This window comes from Electrona antarctica, assembly GCF_951216825.1.
Source record: "Electrona antarctica genome assembly, chromosome: 24".
Lineage (NCBI taxonomy): Eukaryota > Metazoa > Chordata > Actinopteri > Myctophiformes > Myctophidae > Electrona > Electrona antarctica.
This window is the reverse complement of record NC_136803.1, coordinates 28050015-28062858: the sequence shown is the minus strand read 5'-3', so window position 1 is coordinate 28062858 and position 12844 is coordinate 28050015.

Genomic DNA, 12844 nt, shown 5'->3' with positions numbered 1-12844 from the left:
CATATAGTGTGTGCATATAGCCAGTTTATTCCCTCTTATTATTCAATATTAACTTGTATTATTGAAGCTCAGATGTAGACCAGAGTATCTCCTTATACTCCTTATCTGCGTCTGCGCGCTGTGTTTATTAATACTGTGGTGCTGCTATGGCAGCTGAATTGCCCTTGCGGGATCAAAAAGGTCTATCCATTATCTAAGCTACAAACATAAGAGCATATTGAAAAACAATCTTTGAAGCGATCGTCTAATCTAATCTGCATGGCAACCGATGCTCCTCTGTGCTTCTGCTGTGCAGGCTCTGTGATGTCCCCGTTTCATCTTCTGACAGGGGACAGGAAACAGTGTCCATGGAGGCTGTATCACAGCCCTGCATGCGTATTGATCACTTCCCCCTGGGAGCCGAGACGGAGACGCAGCCATATAAGTCTACGTTAGGAGACACGTGCACATGTGGGCCTCACTCAGACCTTTAAAACATTGCTGCATGCTTGTTGTATGAATGTTGTGAGTGTCATGGCCGCCCCAATGCATTTCCAATGGAAGTCACATGGTTTGTAGTCCACATTTTGGACTACAAGCTGTTGTATGGCTTTCGGCTGTGTTTCGACTGCGCCCCTCCCCCTCATACAACACAAATGTTGTGTCAAACCATGTTATTCCCATTGGAAATGCATTGGGGCAAGCTGTGTCACACCCTTTGTATACAACAAGCATACATCAATCTGTTGCGACTGTGTGAGTGAGGCCTAAGTCTACGTTAGGAGACACGTGCACATGTGGTGGAAGAAGTACTCACGTTTGTAAGTAAGTAATAAGTCCTGCATGTGTTCAAAATCTCGACTTGAGTAAAAGGTATATTGGCATCTAAACCGGTACCGGTAAAATAAAAAATGGAGACATTTGAGACTATAGTTTTCAGATAATTGTAGTGGAGTAAAATCAAAAAGGAAAAACAAATTGCTTTGCCGAGATGTAATGGAGTATTAAGTATCAAGTATTAACTAAAATGGAAATATTCAAGTAAGACCGACCACTGCAAGAGGAGCTGTCGCGCATGCGTGGTGACATCACGTTTTTTCAGACTACACCCCCCCTCCCCCCCCCCCCCCACACACACACACACAACCTCATAAGGGTGCAATTAACCGAATAAGATGAAGACTATTAATTTGTCTTGCAGCAAATGAAATATCCTGAGTAATGAGTCCATAAAACAGATCTCCAGTGCTTCATCATCATGGTGTTGTAATAATGGCAGCTGTGTGTGTGTGTGTGTGTGTGTGTGTGCGCGTGTGTGTGTGTGTGTGTGTGTGTGTGTGTGTGTGTGTGTGTGCGTGTGCGTGTGCGTGAGTGTGTGCGTGTGCATGTGCGTGCGTGTGTGTGTGTGTGTGTGTGGCTGATGCGTGTCTTCTATGGTGTGTATAGATTGTGGTGTTTGTGGGCAGAGATAAGATGAGCCAGGCAGAATAAAGAACCCAAAGCGCAAACAAATATAAAGGCATGCTCTAATAATCTACCCTATACTCAAAATCCCAGGTTCTATATGTTCCCCACCCCTCAAAAAAGGTTATTTTATTTCATAGCTTATATTAATTACAGCTGGACTACAGGACACTGTGTTTTTTCAAGGTCCATTTTGTATGTAAGTTAATTGGTAATTAGATGTGAACTGTCAAATTGTATGCAGCCTATATTCTAAAAGTGCTGGCAAACCATACGCTGCACACATTCAATTTTGACCACTCTGCTGCCCTGTTGACTTTCACTAACATTGATAACACATTGCTATAAACCTGTCCTCTCCGATGAAACCTTTGTTTCAAAGTGCAAACTACCCTGGCATGGCGACAGGGTATAGATTTAAACCACTGAATCTCCCCTTTCTGGAAATCCTCCTAAAGCCCAACCTTTAGGGAACTGCACTCTGTCAGCCTCAATACGCACAACGTGACAGTGGTTTAATTCGTCTTGACCTTGACGTGGTATTTAACCCATTTTGAGCGGGAACCCCTTTTGGTGTTTTAAAAAATTACGTTATAATGTAGCTATTGAAAAATAGCAGATCTACAAGCTCATAGCGCGCTACGAGCTTGTAGGTCTGTTATTTTTGAAAAATCGTAAAAATGTGCCTCAAAGTTGGAATATATTTTTTCGTTTTGAACTCAAATCTTTGCTTCTGGAGGGTCCCTGGAACAACATATTTTCAGATGGGGGGTCTCGGAGGCCAATTACAGATCATTTTTGGGGTCCTTGACATGAAATATTGAGTGATATAGGCCTAGAAACAGGTATTTCAGAAAACTGTCAGGATTTAGAAGACACTTTTTTTCAGGTCTAAACGGGTTAAAAGGTCAGTGCATGGCTCCCTGTGTGCTGTGAGGTTGACGTGCCATTTCACCTGGCCTCGCCTTCCGTCTGCCTACGAACACAGCAGCACCCTGCATCACACTACAGACACGGACCGGAGAGAGAGAGAGAGAGAGAGAGGGAGAGGGTGCTGCAGGAAACGCAAGCAATCACACAGACTGTACTCTGTTGTGTGTGTATGTGAGTGTGGGCTATGTGAGCTATGTTGAGTGTGTGAGTTATTAGACTCTATGACTTATTCAACTTCCGAAGAGCGCCCTTAACCCATTTTGGACTGAGGTCGATACAAAAAAAGCCTTCTAAATCCTAACATTTTTCTGTCAGTGGTGCTCAACCTTTTTCATGTCAAGGACCCCCAGAATTATCTCTATTGGGCCACTGACCCCCATCTCAAAATATGTAGTTCCAGGGAACCCCCAGAAGCAAATATTTTCGTTAAAAATGTTCGCTCTGAAATCATTGCGCCACATTTTAACGATTTAAAAAAAATAGCAGACCTACAAGCTCGTAGCGCGCCACTCGGTGGCGCGCTACGAGCTTGTAGATCTGCTATTTTTCAATAGCTAAATCATAACATAACGTTTAAAACACCAAAAGGGGTTCCCGCCCAAAATGGTTTAATGATGACAGTATAGCTCAGACCCGCGGACCGCGGTTTCTCTAAATAGAAACGGATTCCCCCCAAAATAGCTAACGTGGTTGGATGAGTGATATCTGGCTGTGAGAGAACAAGCTCTGCGGTTGGCACAGAAGAATGAGTAGTGGTGGTGGTGGTGGTGTAGGTTCTGACACAGTGGGCAGCTGGCCCTGTCAGCAAGCCATGCCTTTTTGGCATGAATCAACGCTGCGCCTGCAGGTCACAGAGGTATCATTCATGACTCGGACGTGTGTGCACACGATTGTGCATTGTTTACGTGCTTACGGAGTCCATAAAAAGAGACGAGAAAGATTTGTCTATACCTTCACGTCGTTTTCCTTCGTTAAAGGGACACTTCACCCTTTTTGCAAAATAATATATGTTAATGTATATGTATATGTTTAAGTTTTAGAACACTTCCCTGGGGGTCTTTATGTGTGTAATATGTGGTTTTAGATATTTTTGATTTTAGCAGTGAGCCCAGTGTCTCTGATGTCATCGTCACTGGGCTCACTTCCTTCCTGGACTACAATTCTCATAAAGCCTTGGTGCACTGCTCCTCATCGGGGATAGGGGGAGGGCTGTCTTACTGAGACAACATACATAGTCCAGGTAGGAAGTGAGCCCAGTGTCCATGACATCAGAGACACTGCATCTAAAATACCTAAAACCACATATTACACACATAAAGACCCCCAGGAAAGTGTTCTAAATCTTCTAAACGTCATTAACATATATTATTTTGCAAAAACTGTGAAGTTTCCCTTTAAGGTCCTATTCCATTGCTGTGGAGCGTGACTTGTACACGTGTTCCGTTTGTCCGTTGTCCCAACGGATTATCAGAAGGTATGGCAATGCTCTATATGCCAGTGGTTCTCAATTCTTTTTAATCTCAAGGGACCCCCCCTAGTTTTTGTGAAGGCAGAAGTTAGCTAACCTGTTCATTATTTCTATGTCTAGATCTTCTCACTGGTTCGCACTGTTCCTCCCACCAGGAGAGCGATCCATCTAAAAAACAAATATATATATAGGCCTATATATCTTTTTAAATACGGTAGAAGAAAAGTTATTTTAAAGTACAAAATGCCTTATGAAACAATATTCCTGCAGCATTCTTGTTTATCCACTTTTTTTTTTAACCTTCGGTCTGTCATAGAATCAGCGACAAATAATGATTTGTAAAGCCTCTGTCCGATGAATGAAAGCAACAATTAAGGTGAGGCAGCCAGCATTCGTGCGGAGGGTATAAATTACGAACGCGGTGTCACTTGTCAGATACATAAACAGGTGTTTAGATCGTTTGGATCGATAGCACTGACTTCTTGTGGACTAATTGTGATGGAATGTGTGTAGTGAATGCTCTATGGCAAAGCGAAACGGCTCATACTGTAGCTAATTTGTTTGTTTTTCAAGGTAGTGTTTCCTGTTTACACCGTCCCGGAGGGCTGAACAGCAGCCTTGTAAATGCAAGAGAGGCAATTAATGAGCCACGAATGTTCAAGGCGCGCCGAAGCCCAGGACAGCATAAACAAAAAAACACATGAGCCGAAGGACTCGCATCACACACGTACACACACACCGCAAGCACGCACATACGCACGCACAAGCGCAACACACACACACACAGACACAGTGACACACACACACACGCACACACTGAGTCAGTCAACAATGAGAACCTACTAATTTTCAAGTATTATTTGGCCTCTGGCACTATAAGCTCATTTACCCTTGAGCCCGCTTTTGAAGGCTGTTCGGTGGGGGTGGGGGGGTGTTGCGGGGGGGTGCGAAGGGAGGTAGTTAGGGTTTGAGACTTGTGTGTGCATGTGCATGTGCATGTGCATGTGTGTGTGTGTGCACTCTTTGCCTGTGCGGTTGTGCTGTGTAACAAGAGCTCATTTTCCCCACGGTGAGAACCGAGGTACAGCAAAGCTCTTGGGGTTGGGTGGGGGTGGGGGGTGTGGACGACAACAACAACAACAACACGGGACACCCAGTGCGCTAAAACGGGAACGGTCCAGTCTGCCGGCATGAAGGCATTCCGTCACTGAAAGGGAACAGGCCTATAAAGATGATTATTGTTGTTGCGCGTATAATGACTGTTTTAGAGGAAGAGTTTTTTTGCTTCTTCCTTCCAGGATTGGCATGTTCCAAGCTGCCATTTCCTTGAGTGTCTCCATTTAAGTGTGACGTCCACATACAGTATATTATTTGTTTTTTATTACTTTTGTCCTGTTAAGTGACTTTGAGTAGACCTTGAAAAGCGCTATATAAATCGTATGTATTATAATTTATTATTATCATTTTATATTATTATAATTATATACTGTATGGCTCGCCCTTGGCAGTCGTGCAGAATTCACAGCTTTACTCTCTGTCTACCTCAGAGAGCCCATTGGAAGCTATACTGTATCATCATGGGCTGTCTCCCCGTCAACGAAACATTCTACTCTGCCCCAATTAACTTATTATTACTTGTTATTCACGAGTATCGACACATCGCCCTATTGTGCATCGATGTACACAGGATAAATCAGTCATCCCCCCCCGTCCCCGTCCCCACACACCCCAAGGCATTGCAAGCAGTGTTGCGCATGGTTGCATGGAAATAAATTGTCCTTTCCATCTAAAACCTTGCCTGTCGTCTACCCTACAACTGCAGCCTGTCACTAGGGTGCATTGGATGGTAAGATGGCAGCCAAGCAGTCCTTTCAGAGCAGCAGAGAGAGGTGAGGAGAAGGGCCACCGAGCCGGGTTACGTTTCAGCAGCAGCAGCATCCTGGTGAGGGCCAGCCACCTGTGTGTCCCGACTCCCGATGAGAACCAGTCAGCAAGCCCAGCTACATGTCAATAGCCATCTGGCTATATCGACCTGCCTACCAGTACGAGCACGATGGGAACCAGCGGGACTCCCCGCAGCAACAGCTGAAGTCGATGGTGGTCCCCCCACCAGAGGCTGGTGAAAGCAGCGCAGTGACCCCGACGGGCAACTACCTGCGGCTCGCGAATCCATCAAAGGAGCCACATTTGTAGCCCGGCTGCCGAGCCAACTCCCAGCCCATCCAAGCAGCCTCCTGCATGCATGCAGCCTGAGCCCAGAGCAGCTGGCCAGCCAGGTCTGCCTGGCCCCAGGCCTCTGGCCTACGAAAAAGAGGGTACAGGGTGGAGTTTCTCCCTGGCTTCAGTTTGGTGTTGGGGGGATGGCTGATTGAAACAGTCACACGACCGGCCTGAGTCAACCTAAGTTGGATTCAGAGCTAAGTGTGACTGCACATCTGTTTGTTGATTGAATTATTTGATGCACACATAGGATAAATCAGTTACCCACACACATTCCGGGAGAGAGATAGTTTCTGTTATGACAGGTGGGGTATTATCTGCCTTTTATCTTTCGTTATTTGTTTCTGTGTCCCCCTGTACTACTTTATTACGCCAAGGCATGGCAAAAGCAGTGTGTACTGTGTGGTCGGGTCGTGCAGAAATAAACAGTACTTTTTTAGTTTTGACCCAAAACCTTTGATGTCGTCTGTCCTAGGCTTCGTACACACCTACACAACAAATGTTCGGTCCGTGTGTGATGTCTGATTGCTGTTTGATTGCTGCTCCAATTCATTTTCAATGGGAGTCACATGGTTTGACCAAACATTTTTGTTTGATGAGGGGGGAGCAATCAGCAATCAGCAATCAAACACAAATGTTTGATCAAACCATGTGACTCCCATTGGAAAAGCATTGTGGTGGCCCAAAAAAACAAAAAAACGACCAAACATTGCTTGATTGGTGTTTGGTACGTGTGAATGAGGCCCTAGAAGTGAGCCTGTTAAATGGATAAAGATTTTTTAATTAACTCTTTAGTTAACTCTTCTCTTTATCAGAGAGGCATACAAACAGTGTCACGATGAGATTATCCCACGGTCAACATGTCCTATTGTATGTCTTTTTTTTTGCCGTTCATTAGATCAAGGAAAACTCGACTTGTGTGACTCATGATTCAAATTTCAAGTGAGGGAGAATTGCAGCCGAAGATTAGGCCAAATTGTTTGTGATTTGGTTAGAGAAGCTTCGGCCTGAAAACTCCCACGTTTAACCCCCTGGTTAAGAGATTTTGCTTGGAAATGCAATTAAATTATAGCTCCCAAGAAAGGCTGGCAGCTACCCGGTTGCACAACAGCCACAGTATACTGTACTTTGCACCAGCTTGGTTTTGCGTTTGTGTGCAGAAATCGGCCTATGGAGCCAATGATCTCTTAGGCTGCATACAGAGTTCAAATGCTTAAAGTGTCCCGGAACACCTCAAGTGTCTGTTTAGTAGAATATCTCAAACCCTGCAGGCACTTGGGGCTCCATTTTTGTCACCGCTAAACCCCTTATCCCTAAACTTCTTTGCCTTTTTTACTATTTTGCAAAACATTTTTGAATAGTTAAGATGGCTTGAGTCTACAAGCTCACAACATGTCAATGTAGATTGGCTGGTTGAACTATTCAAAAATGTTTTTCAAAATAGTAAAAAAAAAGGCAAAGAAGTTTAGGGATAAGGGGTTTAGCGGTGACGAAAATGGAGCTCATAATGCCATGTTCAGGTGTTTATGACCTGCGGTACGCTGAACTACTATACCATACTGTAGTACACGGAACACGTTTACAAGGTTTTACATACATACCCTATATACTGTATACTAACGCACAATTATAGGCTCATTTAACCTCTTAAGCCCTGTTCATGGGGGGAACATGGGCCAAATGTACTAAACTTCACTGGCAGTTCTTTCAAGATCTCCCCAGTTGAGCCCACCCCATGCCCCGACACGACACCCTTTTCCAGCTGTTCCTGGGGCAACTTCTTTGTCGGGTGATGTTTGTGGCAGATTTGGCAGGACGTGTGTCCAATCCAACTCCACTTTCTCTTTTGAATGTGTACGATAATTTCTAGAGTAAACATTGGAATAATTACTTTTCTGTTTAATGCATAAGCATTCAAAAACTCAGCTAGCACAACTGTTAAAGGATTTGTATTTGCACAGGTATTGTGCAAATACATGTATGGGCTGGATGTTATGGCACAATTTAAAATCTACTCAAGATTGCACTAATTGCAACTTTTTCACTCATTTGGTTAAATACTATTATTCAAAAGGTGGATTATCATTCAGCATCATTATGCTAGCTATCATTTTCTCTTGCAGTTTTGTTTTTTGATCAAAGTTTCTTTATTAATTTTTCAAGTCACATATGAGTTCCCGCTCTGAAAGAGCCACAACCCCCAGTATCTTGTACCATTAACAAAGATACATTGAAATAAAAGGCACATACAAATATACATATACATATTCAAAAATAGAAGGAATTAATCAAATATTGGACACAATACGCAAACAAATAAATAACAATTATCATTTTCTCTTGCAGTTTAAGCAAAATAATATATACAGATAAAGGTTTGAGAACCACTGGTCTAATGCATTTAAAATTGGGGTGTTTTCCAACTCCCCACACATACATGCCAATATATTTTCTGGTATATATGGCAAATATAGCCTGTGCAGAATATACTGTATGCTGCATATATGCCATATTCAGGTTCATATGTGCATATACAGTATGTGGATTTATAGGAAATATATTTGCCATAGCTCATATTTATCCACATATAGCCTATGTTAATTATGTGGATATATATATATATGTTCATATATATAGGATCTTTTTCTAGGGTGGGATGTCTGTATTCCTCTAAATCGGTGTTAAAAAGGCCAAATCGACATTAAATAATCACACCCGTGTGAAGTGAGGGGCGCTCTTATCATCGTACATCAAAAAGGCCCGTTGGGTGGCGGCCGAACGCATCATGTCCCTGAAGTCTCACTCTTGCCTTTTCCTGAAAGTAGGCAGCCCTGCTTCTGCCTCATCTTGTAGCGTTGCTATAGTTTTGTTGTGGATCTTCATCACCTGTGTCTTTGCTGTATTGTGTGCACGACGTTGTATCACAGTTTGTGAGAGTCTGTTTGTCTTCTCCTGCATTTGTATCTTTGTGAAAGGAGAATTAGCCCTCTGCCAAGTCAAGGTCATCTGGCTGATCCCACAGTCGGAGCAGCTGGATGGCCTTGAGATTGCAGAAAGCAATTTGTCCACCGAATCAAATTCATTTCCCCCTCAGTAGTTTCCCTCAGGATTGTCCGGAGGAACAAGTATTATGGCGAAAGTAGACATAACCTGCTTGACACCCATCTTGACAAATAATCAATCAAAAAATCTCATTGAGATTCAAATCTATTTTCCAAGAGTGACCTGAGCAGAAGAGCAGCATGAAGACTGATAAAACAATACACTTAAACAATACATAGAGACAAATACAACCATCACAGACTACAACCAAACGAGCACAATATGCAGTTATAATGCAAAACAGGGTCATCAACTAAGACATTTTAAAATACAAACACATTTTGTAAAGCAATCACATTGACCAATAGTACAAATTTCATGTATGTATTTCAATATGTTCAGGTCTCATGGCCTGTGTGCACGACTTTGCATGAGAGTCCCTTAACCCATTTTGGGCGGGAACCCCTTTTGGTGTTTTAAAGCATTATGTTATACTTTAGCTATTAAAAAATAGCAGATCTACAAGCTCATAGCGCGCCACTCGGTGGCTTGTAGATCTGCTATTTTTGAAAAATCGTGAAAATGCGGCACAAATCTTTGAATATATATATATTCTTTCAGAAGACTTTTTTTTAAATTTCGACATCAGGCCAATTAATTATTGTACCTTCGGCCGCTTTTACTACGGCAAAATGTCTTCTGTGAAAATGGTCCATTACCCAAGCAGTTTGTGAGCATCTTATGGTGTATACTGTACTAGGCTCTCTTTGGCTAGATCACTGTGTACATATTGAATGACACTCATACTGAAATACCAATATACCGGTAATGATAATAATAGCTAGAAAGGTGCGCTCAGTATAGAGTGTCATAGAGGAGAAGAAGAAACATTCTGCAAGAAAATAAAAAGATCAAACTGCAAAATCATAACGGCAGTACAAGTCTCGTTGCTGCCGGCAGGGCAGAACAACGATGTGAAATAGTGATAGGTGTCGGTTACATGTGGATCACCAGGTCCACCTAAATATGGATTAGGCAGCTGTTATATTGTATAGGTCATGTTCCGGCCATCATCAACACTCACAATCCGTGCCAGTTGGGTTTCCTGCCATTAGTTAAAGCTTCTTACCATTGTACATGGCTATAAATACAGAGGGGCTCACTCCTGTGGCCAGGAGGTATTCCGGACATCCATGATAATACCGCGTAACACTGAGCCCCCAAAATATTCATCACACAATAAAGTCTGTCAATCTTCCCAACAGTTTTGCCCCCTGTTCTACAGCAGTGGTCCGGGGACCCTCAGGGAGGGGGTTCCAGTGAGTCCCCAGCCAAATTGGTTAACATAGCATATAAATCAGTGCATCCACTTTAACCCTATAGTTTTTTGCTTTGGCTATTCAGAAAAAAGGCCATATATGGGCATTCCCAGACCTGGTCTTTTAGCACGACCTCTTCCTCTCCCTAATATACATACATACATAAGGCATATTATTCACATGTTTGCATGTGAATAATAATAATATTTTGAGAGAGGACTTGGGGTGTCCCGATTGGTCCTGGGAAAAAATATACTTTTGTAAATAGTTGATGCGTTCAAATGTTGCTGTATCCAACAAAAATGTTGTCCATCCATCCATCCATCCATCCATCTTCAACCGCTTATCCGTAGTCGGGTCGCGGGGGCAACAGCTCTACCAGAGTGTTCCAGACTTCCCTCTCCAGAGCAACATTAGAGACTTCCTCCTGGGGGATCCTGAGACGTTCCTCCAACTGCGTTCCTCCAACTGCGCCTTGGTCTCCCCCGGGGTATCCTCTCAGTGGGACGTGCCTCAAGGACCTCCCTAGGGAGACCCCAGAGAGGCATCCTATAACCAGATGCCCAAACCACCTAAACCACAAAGATGTTGTGCTTATTGCCAAATGATATCCATGCTCTTCACTGGTAATGAAATGCCTTGTCCATCTCATGTTGAATGTAGCCTGGGATAGACAGTGTGATTATTAGTGAGTAACAAGGGAGGGGGGGAAAAAAAATCTTAACTCATGGATTGGTGCATGAACCCACTGTCCACACCACCACTACTGTGTCAGGTGGGTCTATGATGGACCCAGCCGACACAATAGTGGTGGTCCCCACTCCCAGGTTACTTTTAGTCAGGATGGTGGTCCCTGGGTCAAAATCAGTTTAAAAGCCCTGTATCCTCTATTACTCCCAATTAAACCCCCTGTTGAAGACCCCCGGTCTATTGTCATACACACTGGCAGTGCATGGCGTATCGACAATAAGGCGAGGACAGGCGAATCCATTTCTGCCTGTTGGCCAAAATCCATACACTGAGAAGAAAGAGAGGACAAACACCAGACCTGAGAACTATTAGTGGACAGCTGATTGGCCGTTGCGCGTAGATGCGCGACCCTCAATCACCCATTGGAATGCAAATGCATATGCCTTTCAGCCTTTGTAGCCTACTCGTCTCACACATCTTGTCTGCCCAAAATGTAATTCCTGGAAACGTTCAAACGCCTCTGCACACTGGATTTGTTTTTGTGTCCGGATACGCCGTCCAGGAGCCGAGTCAAAAGGAGTAGCCTAGCCTATATACACCTGCAGCAGGGATAGTTAGGGTTAACACCATCTAGCAAGATTTCAATCTGCATTACACGTTACAGCTGTGGGCAGTACTCTCAGACTGTGTTTGTTGTAAAAATATTGTCCCCTATGCGCGCACGCACGCACGCACGCACGCACGCACGCACACACACACACACACGCACACACGCACGCACGCACGCACACACACACACACACACACACACACACAGAGATTGAGAGAGAGAGAGAGAAAGAGAGAGAAAGAGAGAGAATGGCCCAAGGGTGCAGTGATGTCATGAGCAAAGCCAATCTCTCCTTCAAGGTGCAGTCTGCATCCCATAGCCCGAAGGGCTTGCTGTCAGTTATGGTTGCTCTGTCAGTGTCAGCCTCAGCCAGGTCAAGTTCAACCGTTGTCCGTTGATGACAGTTGTATTACACGTTTTAATAATAATATTAGGCTTATTATAATACACACACACACACACACACACACACACACACACACACACACACACACACACACACACACACACACACACACACACACACACACACACACACACATTCACAGGAGGGTCCCGGGGGGTAATCAAACTCCAGAGAGATGGAGAAAGGAAGAGAGGAGATGGGGGGTGAAAGACTTGTGTGCACTGTCTGACTAAAGTTAAAATTGGACTGAAATAGCCTAATTAATTGTCATTACCGGTGTACACATACCGTAGTAGACCTAAATTATTTATTTTGATTAATGTGTATAGTCGTGACTCGTCAGCTCTTCACTAATAGTGTTAGTTTTTTTCTTTTTTCTTTTGGCTTTTACAATGCTGTAGTGTAGCCTGTAGTGTCAACGGTTGCTCGGCAACGAACTAACCAATCACGGTGTGCCCGGCTTATCTCTCCGGGCTATGGGAACCATTCGGGGTTTTTCACTTATTATTAAAGTTGACGCAGAGAAGCGGCTCGCTTTGTGATTGGTCGGAACATCTCCGCCCCTCCCTCCCACTAGGTAACCGAAGCCCCGATATTTTCCAATAAGTCGATCTACAAGCCCGTGTCGCTTGGGTTGCAGATCGAATTGTAGGCTTGTAGATCGTCTTTTTTCCCCCTAAAGGAGCGCTTTAATGGGAGTTGGTTTCTTTTCG